We start from the raw sequence: 12515 nt of genomic DNA, 5'->3' as shown, positions 1-12515 counted from the left end.
ATTTGGAAATGCTCTATCCCGGATGTGACATGCATTATTTCTACCCACAGCCTCCCGACAGTTAGTACTGCCTAACAGCAAAAGGGTGGGGCACTCAGGACCTTAGACCAAAGTCATATGCTCACATAATGTCTGGCCAGCTGAGAATAACAGAGATTTTTCCGTAACTACAGGCATTACCTCCAAGAACGAGCTGCCATGTTGCAGAAATGGCTAACAAACATACTAGAAAGGGAATGACTCCCAGCAAATAACCACTAAGAAAACGCAACCTGACCACAAGGTCTAATAGGGGGGAAAGTCCAGGGCATCTGTTTGGAACTTACTGCAAGTGGAGCACAGAAAAAGCCTTATATATGGAGCTCATGGCCATATAGTAACTGAAAATGTGTCTCGAGTCTTATAGTCTACTTTTGAGCCGTGCACTGGGACAAAGTTCATAAAAGCAAGTTGCTTAAAGAGTTCGTTTTTATTCAACAAGACATATCCAGATTCAAACTAACCACACAGGAGACAGGGAAGATCTTTGAGCCCAGTAATGTGTTCCCTGGTTAGATGATAGTTGGCTCACTCAAATTCGGGAATCAGGGCACAGTTCCCCTAGAGTCCCCACCGGCCTCAAGCATATTGATTGTCTTCCCACAGATCTTATGAAGCCTTGATGAATTTGGAGTATGGGAGTCCCACTTTGCAAAATGATTTCCTTTATAGGAGAAGGTAAAGAGCCCCTTGGGGTTCTGCCACATGGCATCATAGTCTGACAGGGCAAAACAGTGCCCTTGTTTTCTTGCTTAAGCTATTTCAGGATGTACTGAAAATTGATCTCCTTAATGGAGAATCTCATAGAAATTACCCAACTCAATTCTAGAAACCCAAGGTCAAGATGCCATAGCTAACTTATTTTAGCTTCTGTTAAACTGGATGTTTATGTGGAACCCCCTCCAGCTAACCACCTACCTAGCTTCTGTTAAGTTGCTTGCTTACACAAAGCTCCTTTTGCAGCTGCTGAGCAAGATGCCAGAACATGGTTTCTGCCTTTAAAAAACCAGTGCTCGGGACACTAGGGGCTATACCTAGGTCCCTGAATATCTGGGTGTACTCCCATCCTGCTGGAGTAAGGACTTTCAGCTGGTTTTAAACTATGTCTGAATGGTCATCTCTGGTGGATTTCCTGTAACAATAGAAAATGCAGGAGTCTTCCTTCCAAGCCTTGGAATATATTTCACTGGATGTTAACTTCATAATAAGAGTAAATTTAATTTCACAAGGTATTAAAGAGTCCAGAAGATGTGAGGGAGAAAGGAAGAAAAATGGAGTGATCTTTGAGGTTGGACTTCATCCATCTCTTCATCTTTCAAAATATCCACTGGAGAATGTTTTCAAGGGGTAAACTCCCTTTGGCTTTACTGAATCCCCATCTAGAAAAATAAGTCTCCCCAGGTAACACACAACTTGTCTAGATGACTTCACCTGTGGTTTTCTGAGAAAGAACACTTGCAAAGTAGGAGAAAATCCCAAATGTGAGACTACTGAGTGCATTTGCTAAGACTGTAGGTTCCTAGGTCTTCTACACCTGCCCTATTCTTATTCATACTCTTTGGAGGATCCTCCATCAATTGAAGCACATCTAAGGTGGGGACAGCCAGCTGGAGGTGAGCCCTGTTCCCTTAACTCCCAATGTAGATTTGTCAGAAAGCAATTCAGTACGCTAGGAGGTCATTCATTCTGGGCAAAGAAAGACTGGAGAACAGCTAGATGCATTCTAAAACAAAACAGAACAAACAAAACAAAACAAAATAAAACATGAAAACAAGAAACCCTTGGTGATCAGAGAAGGCTCTGGATTTATTTTAGAGTTGCCTGTTTGATTTTGTTTCCCACCAAGTAATATAGTTAATCTTTCCCTAAACAATTATGTGTCTGTCACTAGTCACTACACCAAGTGTTTTTAAGTTCTTTATCTGACTTAATCCTCAGAACAAGTTAAGACTTCCAAGGATGAAGAGCCTTATCTTCTGGATTTAACTGGCCTGAACTCCAGGCCGGGTTGGCAATCACAAGGAGTTCTCCCACACAGGAAGAGGTGCAGGAGAACTCAAGTACTATGTGGCATAAAACAGGTTTGGGGGAAACTCTGGGGACACTGTCTTACTACTTGTTATAGTGATTTCTCAGACAAAGCATAGATATCTAAAGGTAGATGGTGCCTTTAGGGTTCAGCACAGAAGAGAGAGGGATAGAATGGTGGGGAACATGACTGGGAAATCATTCTCCCCAGGTTTGGTTCATTTACAAATTATCAGTGATCTCAGCCAAAATGCTTAAGTAAACCCCTTTGATCTCAGATGCCTCATCAATAGATTACAATCCACCTCTGTCTTGTTCAGAGACCAAAGCCCTTTCCATTATTTTATATATTGCAAATTATAATACAGAATATAACACCGAAAGGAAGCAAGATTTTGTTCTCAACTTCCCAACAGTGCACTGGGACCCTTGAGTTCCTAAATGAGGAAATAGAAAAAGGAAGATCTTGAAAGCCATAGTGTTGTCCAAATACAGCAGGCATGTTGGACCTTGCAGAAGCAGACATGTTGAGAAGCATATGAGAAACATATCTGCTCCCTACCTTCCAAAGCACATGGGACCCCTTACAGGGTCTGAGGTCCTGAACAGGCATCTAGGGCAAACACCCATCAAAGCAAGTTATTATCCCTATGATGACACCATTAATTCTTTACCCCCTTTTTTTCGTGTGTGTGCCATGGTCATACTGTCTCTTCACATCAATAAAACTCTAACTAATACAGGAGCTATAAGCCAAAATGAGCTCTCCACTAATTGCTTTTGTCACTACAGCAACAACAAAAAAAAAAGTAACTTGTACAGATGCTCCATGGGCCTGGAAGGAATTACTAAGTCGCATCTGCCTGTTCCTAGAGATAGAGTTCTCAAAGTGTGGCTCACAACAGTATGTGCACACACACACACACACGTGCATATATATGTACACATATATAATTCTAATGTTTAAGTTTGTATCTGGTGTAAGCATGTAAACATGAATGAAGTTGCCCAATAAGGCCAGAAGAAGGCATCAGACCTCCTGGAGCTGGAGTTTGGAATTACAAACAATTACAACCTTGTTCTACATGAGTCAAGTCCTCAAGTCCTTGGCAAGAGCAGTACTTGCTTTTAACAGCCAAGCATTCTCTCCTGCCCCAATATAGCAGTGAGCTCTCAATAGTATCTCAAGCTTACAATGAAAGATCACCCAAAGGTTGGGTGCTTTTGAGCAGTTTCTGGAGTTTCCCGAGCACTGGCCTGTGGAGACAGGCTTCCTCACATCACTCTCAATGTGTGGCTGAAGCTCTTGTTACACGTGTGATTGTGGGATACATGAAATTTTGTGAGATTTGAATGAGTTAGGTATCAGCAGAGTCCCCTGACTAATCACGTAGCCTGTGCTGTGTTGTTTGTCGTGTTATTATCTTCATCTCCACTGCATTGTTATCACAGAATTCTTTCTCTACTTGAAAATGAGATCAAGTGAGAAGGATTATTTTGTCCCACTTAGGCCTCAGAGAAGAAGGAGCCTAATGAGAAACAGCTCTGTGAAGAGACAGATAGTTCTGTTTCACTGGAAGAAGTGTTTTGAAGCAAAATGAGAAACAATTTCCGAGCATCTTCTATGTGTTAAGCCTAGAGTTAGCTAAATGGAATAGACGTGGTCAGAAGAATACAGCTACCGGACAAATACAAAATTTGTCTCAGCTTCTTGTGCCCAGCTCTGTATTGCCTGCAGCTCTGTCTGGTATTTCTGCCTTGGTTCTCCAGCCTCCCTAACTCTGTCCCAAGTGTTTTACTCTTTGGTTTATTACTCCATCACTCTTCTACTCCCCCAGGCTGCTGACCTTGGATTCATCTTTGAGTGTTCCTTACCCCCTAACAATCAATCAATTATTGTGTCCCTTAGATTCTGCCACTATCCTTCCATGATTATCATTGTTTAAACCCACATAAATCCTCATCTGAAATATTCTGGCACCTTTCTCTATCTCCCATATCACTCTCTGCTCATCACCCGATGAGAGTAATTACTCTTCCCTAAGCACAGCTGTGACTAGATATTCCTTTACCAAACCTCCAATGGCTCCCCACTGACTGACAAATTAAATATAAATTGCTCACCCCAGCATTTAAGGTCTTTTATGACAGAGCACTTTTCTACGTTACCCCTTCCCAACTCTTCCCTCACACCTTGCACATCAATCACACTGGGTGACCCCAGGTGTGTCTTCATTGTCATGGTTCTGCTCCACATTCTACTTTTTCCAGTTCCTCTAGTTCCACATGATGAAATCCTACCCATCATTTTTTAATGGCCAACGTGAACCTTCCTTCCCTTCACATGGTTCTCCCTCCAAGTGGGATGCCTGTCTACCCTCTCTGACCTCCCATCACCCATGGTTTGTACCTCTTTTGAGTTTGATTGCACCTGTCTCATTTGCACTCTTGTCTTCATAGTTGCCCATGATGGATTCATCATGACAGAGAGCTCAGGTCATGGAACTGCTGACATTCTAGAAGTGGCAACACTGGAGACTATAATGATTTTCTTAAAAGCTCTATGTTAAAACACAGAAGAGAGGTCTGGCATGAATCCAAGATGTCATAATGACCTATCACTTTAAGATTTAGTGGAATCTAAGTGGAAAGGAAAATAATTTTTTTAAAGAGTTTTTCTTACAAAATGAAACTATAAAAATAACAGCCAGATGTTTCACCTGTATCATTTCCTCTAATCCTCACTAAATCCCTTTGCTGGTTGTTGGAGTTTGACTCTAAAGTTTTAATTCAATCAGGAATCTGAATGTCCAAACGCTAAAGGTCCTTGTCCCCAATTGGTTTTTGATAAAGATGCCAGCAGCCAATGGCTGGGCAAAGAGAGATAGGGTGGGACCCTTAGAGTTGCATGGGAAAGGATGCAGAGGGGAGGAGAAGAGGATCACCGTGATGCAGTGGGAGATGGACCAGAGTTAGAGCTGCAGGAGAGAGAGCCAACAAGCCATGTAAAAATTTGGGTAAGTGGCCACAGGCCACTTCCCTGATTGGGCCTGGAGTAGCAGCTGGAGGATTAGAACTGCCCAGCCATTGAGCTAGATGGTATATTAAAAATAAGCTTGTGTGTGTGTGTGTGTGTGTGTGTGTGTGTGTGTGTGTGTGTGTGTGGTGTCTTTCATTTGAGGATCCAGGGAGCTGCTGGGCAGGTGGCTTGAGGAGCTCCAACCGAGATCATAAAGCTGTGTAGCTAAAAACTCACACTATAGTTGGTAAGGAATCTATAAGCACAAAAGACCTTATCAAAGCATCTTGCCAAAGATTATAGACAATCAGTGCATGGGCAAATATATGCATACCTGTTTCATAGCCCATGTTCCCAACCACTGCATATCCAGCTTTACCCATTGCATACAAACAAGGAGTCTCCTCTCCCAGAACTGTGTTGAACACCCAGGACATACGCCACCCTTCAATATGCATGCTTTTGTCCAAGAACTCCTTGTAACAAGCAAAACAATGTCTCCATAGTTTTCTTAGAGCCTTTTTCAGATCCTGTAGCATTGGAGGGACCATCCATGTGAGGTTTCATAGGGGTCTCCCCAAGTATGGACCAAGAGCTCTAACCAGAGAATGGACACAATAGGGTATATGGCTTAAGTGCTCTGAAGAAACATCCCCCAAGTTTGAATTTACAGTGGGTGGCTGCCTGAGCAGGCTCTATTTCTCCTAGACACCTTGTGTCTTTTTACTCCCTGCATGAGGGAATGACTTAATATGGACTGGAGCATCATTCTCAAGCCAGATACCTGCTTCTCTCCAATCCCTCTCTCCTCTTCAGATCCCGGTTCATCATCTGCTTTTCTTTCAGTCTCTTGTGAGAAGATAAACTATGGCAGGACAGGGTATACATATGCCATGAGTAGAAGCCTTGCTATATTCATCTCCATGAATCATACAACCTCCCATTTTATGGCAGGCACTGGCTGTAAGAACTTTTAAATGTAATAATGTACCAGTCTCAGTAGAGTTAGTAAACTCTCTCTCTCTCTGTCTCTACAATCCCTCCCATAGACACACATGAGAAACCTGAGACACAGAAAGATGCAGTGACCTTTACAAGATTATACAGCCAGGCAATGGAACAGCCAGTATTACATCCAGAGTCCATGCTCTTAAGCACCACTCCATACTAGATGCTCCATCAAGGATGTGGTAACAGTAAAACAATTTAGGTTAGTGACTCTTAACCCTAATTGCATGTTAGAATCAGTGAAAGGACTTTCAAGATACCAGTGGTCAATCATCACCCCTAGGAAGTTTGATTCCCTTAGTCCAAAGCATTATTGGATGTCAGTATTTTACAGTCCCCGACTCTGCCATGGCTGCTAATGTTTTAGATTTAAGCATTGGTATAAAATGCATTTGTTCCTTCTTGCATCCACCCAGACTCCACAGGCCTTATGAGCCATTGTGCAAGATTATCTCCAAACCGTGGCTGAAAAAGAGTCTATTTTGTGATTCTTCCTGTAGAGGCATGAACAAGCATCTAGCTCATCATAGCTAGGATACCGGTGACAGACAACAATTCTACCCAAGTCTACCTTGGTGAACTGATGAGTTTATTGGGTCTATTTCAGGACTATGGGTAACTCAAGTCAACTCACTTGAAACACTGGCATTAAGAGGGTGATAACTCATAAAAGCTGTATCTTTGGAGCTCCATTCTCAGCTTGTGAACATTGTAATGAAGAATCTCCTGGGCTCCTGAGAGTAACCCTCTCACCCTCACTCCTTTCAATCACCCAGTAAACCTGGACATAGATGGAATCAGTTCTTCAATCTGTCCTCAGTGCCTAGCTGCCATAAACAGATGTTTGCTCATCTCCCCAGGAGAAGCCCTACAACAGAATCTGTCAACCTGAACACGAGCGCTCTAAGAAATACAGATAATGTATCAGAACACTGACTTATTAAACAAGTTAGACATATTTGTTTAAAACCACAATGCACCCCTGCAGGGTGGTAATTTAATTTAGAAACTCTGCTTTTCTCATTTTCATATTTCACACAATTTCATCCAAACTTCTCACACATAGAGCATCTATGATTCATGTCTTCACATCCCTGAAGCCCCATGGAGTGTCATCTGCATAAGTTTCTGGTACATGTCAGCCATACCACTGACACGGGACAGAGAGATAGAGACAGAGGGGATGAACATTACAGAGAACAAGGAAGAGACAGAATGGGAGAGAGAGAGAGAGAGAGAGAGAGAGAGAGAGAGAGAGAGAGAGAGAGAGAGAGAGAGATCTGGAGCACCCAGTAGTGGCAGATGATGATAACACAAGCTGCCACTAGGTCCCTGAGGGCAAGTCCACAGAAATCCCTGATTGCTAACAGTCATGTTCTTGAGTTTTACAACCTATAACCTCTTGTTATAGTGCTGCTTTTAGGGATCTTAAACGTGGCTTAGTTATAACAGCAGCCACACATATGCAGTCGCACACTAAGCACTAGTGATTAAAATTGCATTGGTTTTCTTTCCCTCTTGTTTCTGTTTCCGATGCTACCCATGTGGTTTATCCTGTTGTTCTGGGCGGTTTCTCCCACATTCTGGTTTCAACACAATGACGCCGAGGATGTGTCTGCTACCCCAGAACACCACGTAAAGGATGCCATTGTAAGGGGACTGACTCTTTCAGAGGGGACTCTGAGGGGATGTGGGGGAATCTGCTTTCATCCATGCTTAGACCCCTTAGACTAAATGACATTAAATCACTAAATGACAAGGGACACATCATTACTTACATGCTTACACAGGACAGCCCCAGCACAGTGTCATGCCCTTGTGAGACCCCTTTGAGACTCTTTGGCTTCTTTTGTTAGACTCTACAGAGCTTTCTGCCACTGTCACAGCTTTTTCACCCCTCCTCCACCCCTGTCTACACCAGGTGTCTGTCTCTGCCAGCTCCCCAGTGGGACCATGATGCATGATTCAGCTAAGCTGCCTCCGGAAGACTATTTGAACAAGGCTGAGATGAGGCTCCTTAAGCTGCTTATTCTAAGTTGAGGATTGTGCCTTCTAGTCAATTGATACTGAAAATAATTGCCTCTTAGAATCTTAGAAAATCAAATGTGTAAAGAGAAATTAAAATCTAATTAAATGGATGTAGGCAGCTCTGTCTGAACTTACAACTCTTAAGCCATTGCTGTTTGTCAAAGGTTATGTTATCTCACTGGCCCTGGGCCCTTGGGCTCCCCTTGGCTCCAAGCCCAACACTCATTGTCAACATTCTTTGGTCTGTCCTGTTGCATGCCCAGTGATCTCATGGTTCTTGGGGTAGAACATCCAAGCATTTTCAAATTATGTAAATGCTTATAGGATGCTGAAGGGACTCCTGCAGATGGTCTCTCCCTAGTCTTAACGTTTCAAGCCAGTGTTTTCCAACAGGGTTGCTTCAAGCACTGTGGCCAGACAAGTATGCATATCTCTGGAAGGAGGCAAGGGGCATTCCCTTGCCACGTTTGAGAGAGCTACCACTTTGTATCAACTCTAACAAGACAGAAATAACATACAGAAGACCAGTAAAGCAGGCAGTAAACCAACTTAGCAGGACCCAAACAGATAAAGACGGGATTTATTGGAATATACTGCAAGAAATAAGCAATCAAGTTTCTAGAAAGGGAGTCATACTGCTGAGAGAGGGTTGGGGTTCTTTTCTAGCAGTTGAAGTGGGGAGTCACTGTGTCTTGTAGTCATGGGCCTCCTGTGTGGAATCCAAATCTGGGTAGACATGTACATACCATGTTATTTTGTTGAGTAATACTTTTTGTAAATTTTATAGTGTAAAGGACTCTCTGGCTTTTTGGTTGTTGTTGCTGTTGTTGTTAAAGATTTATTTATTTATTTGTTTAATGTATGAGTATACTGTCTCAGACACACCAGAAGAGGGTATCAGATCCCATTACAGATGATTGTGAGCCACCATGTGGTTGCTAGGAATTGAACTCAGGACGTCTGGAAGTGCTCTGAACTGCTGAGCTATCTCTCTTGTGAAGAAATTTTGCTTTTATTTTCAGCTTTTTGTCTCTATGAATGGTAATGATGTACTCCAATATGACTACTTCCTAGATTAATGTTACCCGATGCGTGGCCTGCAGACAGGTCCAGCCTATATGACATGTGACTGGTCTGCCTTGAGAGTCCTAAGCGACTGGACATGTTATAGCAATTCCACCTTGCCACTTGCATTTTAGTAATTAGAAAACCCAGTGTTTAATGAATTGGAAGGGCTGAAAATGAACCTTCACCACAGATTGTTTGAGAAGTTCTGTCTCAGGACCCCACCCCACCACTTTGCCTTTTCTGAAACCTGTTCTTCTTCTCCATGCTTGTGAGCAGGGCTTTTTATCTTGGTGCTTCAACGTGTTTCTTTCTGACTTTGTTACATCATGCTTTTCTCCCCGATCACATTTTCTCACAGAGATATTTTAGATGTCATTCACATTGCTGCGAGAAAAGGTGTAGTGGAGGTGGTCACTGCAAAAATTCATGGGGAAGGAAGCAGGATGTATCTGTGAGAGCTGACAGGATCCAGGGGATACGAGACCAGGGAGCCACCACTGTCTTTGCTGTCTTCACGTCTTCCCAGGGCCACCTGAATCCTCCACCTCCTGAATCCCATTGCTATCCCCCAACTGTGTTTCTGCCATGTGCTCTCCTGTCTCTGCTCCACCATAGCTTTATCCAGCCTCATCCTCAGCCTACACTGCAGCAGCTTGGAAGGGGTGATTTCCTCAAGATGTCCTGGAATCAGTCTGCTTAAAATGCTCGCACTTCCTTCTGTTTTGCCTCTGCTAGATGCTGTCATGCAGTCTGGCTGACTCCCCAGCCCACGCAGGTCCTCTCAGGGGACATCAGAGTGAGTATTAGATTGCTGCAGGGACTTTCCGTATCACATTCTGCAGCACCCATGAAATGCACAGTGTAGACATCTCTTCCCTTGAAGCCAACCCAGTGCTAAGGCTTAGCTGGTGAAGGGTGTAAGAGTTTGCTGGAGGCCTTCCCCTCTTCCCAGCCTCAGAGTGTTAGATCGCTCCACGGGGGTTAATTGGTTTTTGGCTGATGAAATCACAGCAGAGTTATCCATTGTTGAAGCTCTTCAACAGCCTAACAGTTATTACTCTCTGGGCACGTTCCCATTCCCTTCTGAGCCGTTTCATTTCCTCAGCCTTGTCAGAAATGAGCACCCTCATCAGCATGTCAGTGCCCCCCACCTTGCAGTGATGCAATAATGTTATTGTTTTCAGACCACTGTTGGGAGCCAGTGCCACAGAAGCTGCCATGCACACATCCCAGCTCACTGGCCCAGTCCTCCCTGGACCCTGGGCATCACACAGTGATATGCTTATTTGCAGAAACCATTCTGCACTGCACAGACCCTTTCTGGTGCCAGGAGTGGACCTCCAGACTAGTGTGGGTGCTCTTGTCCCCATGATCAATCACTAGGACATTAGATCTCCCCCTTTGTCCATCTTTGGGGTCATGGGTTAGGTGGCTAGACAAGCAGGAGAACAAGCCCAGGCTCCATCTACACAGTTGAGGATCATTCTGGCTCTTAGGGAGAGCTCAAAGAGTTCTTCAGTCACTTTCTAGAGAAGGCCTCGGGTCCCTAGACACAAGACAGAATCTAGAATGCACTTTGTGCCTAGGGTAAAGATAAAACAAAAGAACTCTTGCACTATGCTTGGTCTTGGCTGCAGGAATCAGCAAGAAACTTGGACCACCACTCAAACTGTTGAATGCACTTGTCCCTTGGCTTCATTCCCTACACATCTCTGCCTCAGGAGTTGGATTCCTGTGGGTAAAGAAGTGACGATCCCTTCTGGCTCTTCCCCACTAGAACAACATTACTCCTGGGATAATTTTTAGGGACTACCATGTTGCCCAACTTTTTCATCATTGTGAATATATATAATGTGTACACACACACACACACACACACACACACACACACACGAGACTTTTATTTTAGCTCATGTTTTGACAGGGTTCAGTCCATGATTTTTTTTGGCTCCATTGTAAAGGGCTTGTGGCAAGACAGAAGATCATGATGACTACTCAGTTTGTAGCTAGGAAACAGAAAGAGAAGAATCCAGGAGCAAGACAGAGCCTTTAAACCAAACCCTAATAAACCATTCCTCTAATCAGGCCCACCTCCCAGTAGCCCCTTTAACCATGAACCCATGGTCAGATTAACTCAGGGAATCCTCCCCGATCCAAACACAACTCAAAAGCCCCACCTCTAAACATTGTGTTAGGAACTAAGCCTTCTATACATGACTGTTAGGGAGATGCTTCATATCCAAATCATAGCAGCTTCCACCCCCCACCCCCACCCCCCTAAGCCACTGTCCTTTGAGAGTCAATGCCTGACTGTCACTCAATAACCTGATGCTTCTTTGATGTTCTATGCAGGACAGTGAAATGGACACTAAAGGGAGGATGGGGGGGTACTTTCATCTAAAATGAGGTCACTTGGGGGCTGAGGACCCAGGAGGCACTGCCACAGATAACTAGTCTTGCACAGATAACTAGTCTTGGTGTTAAGCAGTTGCTTCTGCCTGTCATACTTTGGAGGCCTCATGCAACTCCTCCTCACACAAGTCAGTGCTGAACAAGGGTGGCAGTTAGGATCTGAGAGCCAGTGCTGAAAGGACCCTGGGATTCTGTGTACTAGTACTTAGCCTAGATACCTGCAATTCAGTATCACACAAAGAGAGATAGGAAGGGCACCACACTTGGCTGGCGACCTATCTCCAAGGACAGTAACTCATCAAGGGCACCAGGATCAGCTAATCTCTTCCCTCCAGGCCGCATACAACAGTGACTAATCACGCTACAGATTATGAATGCATGTCGAAATCTGATACTATCACTCAATGCATTATTTATGACCCCAAACATGAATAATTCAGTGTCCGGTTTTAGCAGGTCTCTGCTTTAAAAACCAGCTTTGACCTGGTTCTTGACTCCTAACATTGATCCAGGTAGGACTGGCAGAGAAGCAGCTCAGATGGTGTTCTGTGCAGAGAGGTAGTTGGTGCTCACCACGGGGGGTGGGGGAGTGGGGAGCACATGTGTTTTAGTCCAGGCCCTGCTTTGACATGGGACATTTGTTGAGTACCTTCTCCATCTTATTCCAGCATGAAATGAAGACAGAGACCCTAGATGATTGCTGCAATTCATTCCTTGAGCATCAAGGAAGCATTGGAATTCTGAGGAGGATGAGGAAAAGGAGTAATACAAGTTAGAGGAGCTAGAAAGATGGCTCAGGGATTACAACTATGTATTGATCTTACATATGACCAAGTCCAGTTCCTAGCATTCACATCAGGTGGCTCACAATTATCTGTAACTCCAGCTTCAGGGGATCCAATGCCCTTTTTTG

This window comes from Mus caroli, unplaced genomic scaffold, assembly GCF_978045245.1.
Source record: "Mus caroli unplaced genomic scaffold, Mus_caroli_1 scaffold_14, whole genome shotgun sequence".
NCBI classification, from domain to species: domain Eukaryota; kingdom Metazoa; phylum Chordata; class Mammalia; order Rodentia; family Muridae; genus Mus; species Mus caroli.
Note: the sequence above shows the minus strand (reverse complement) of the source record.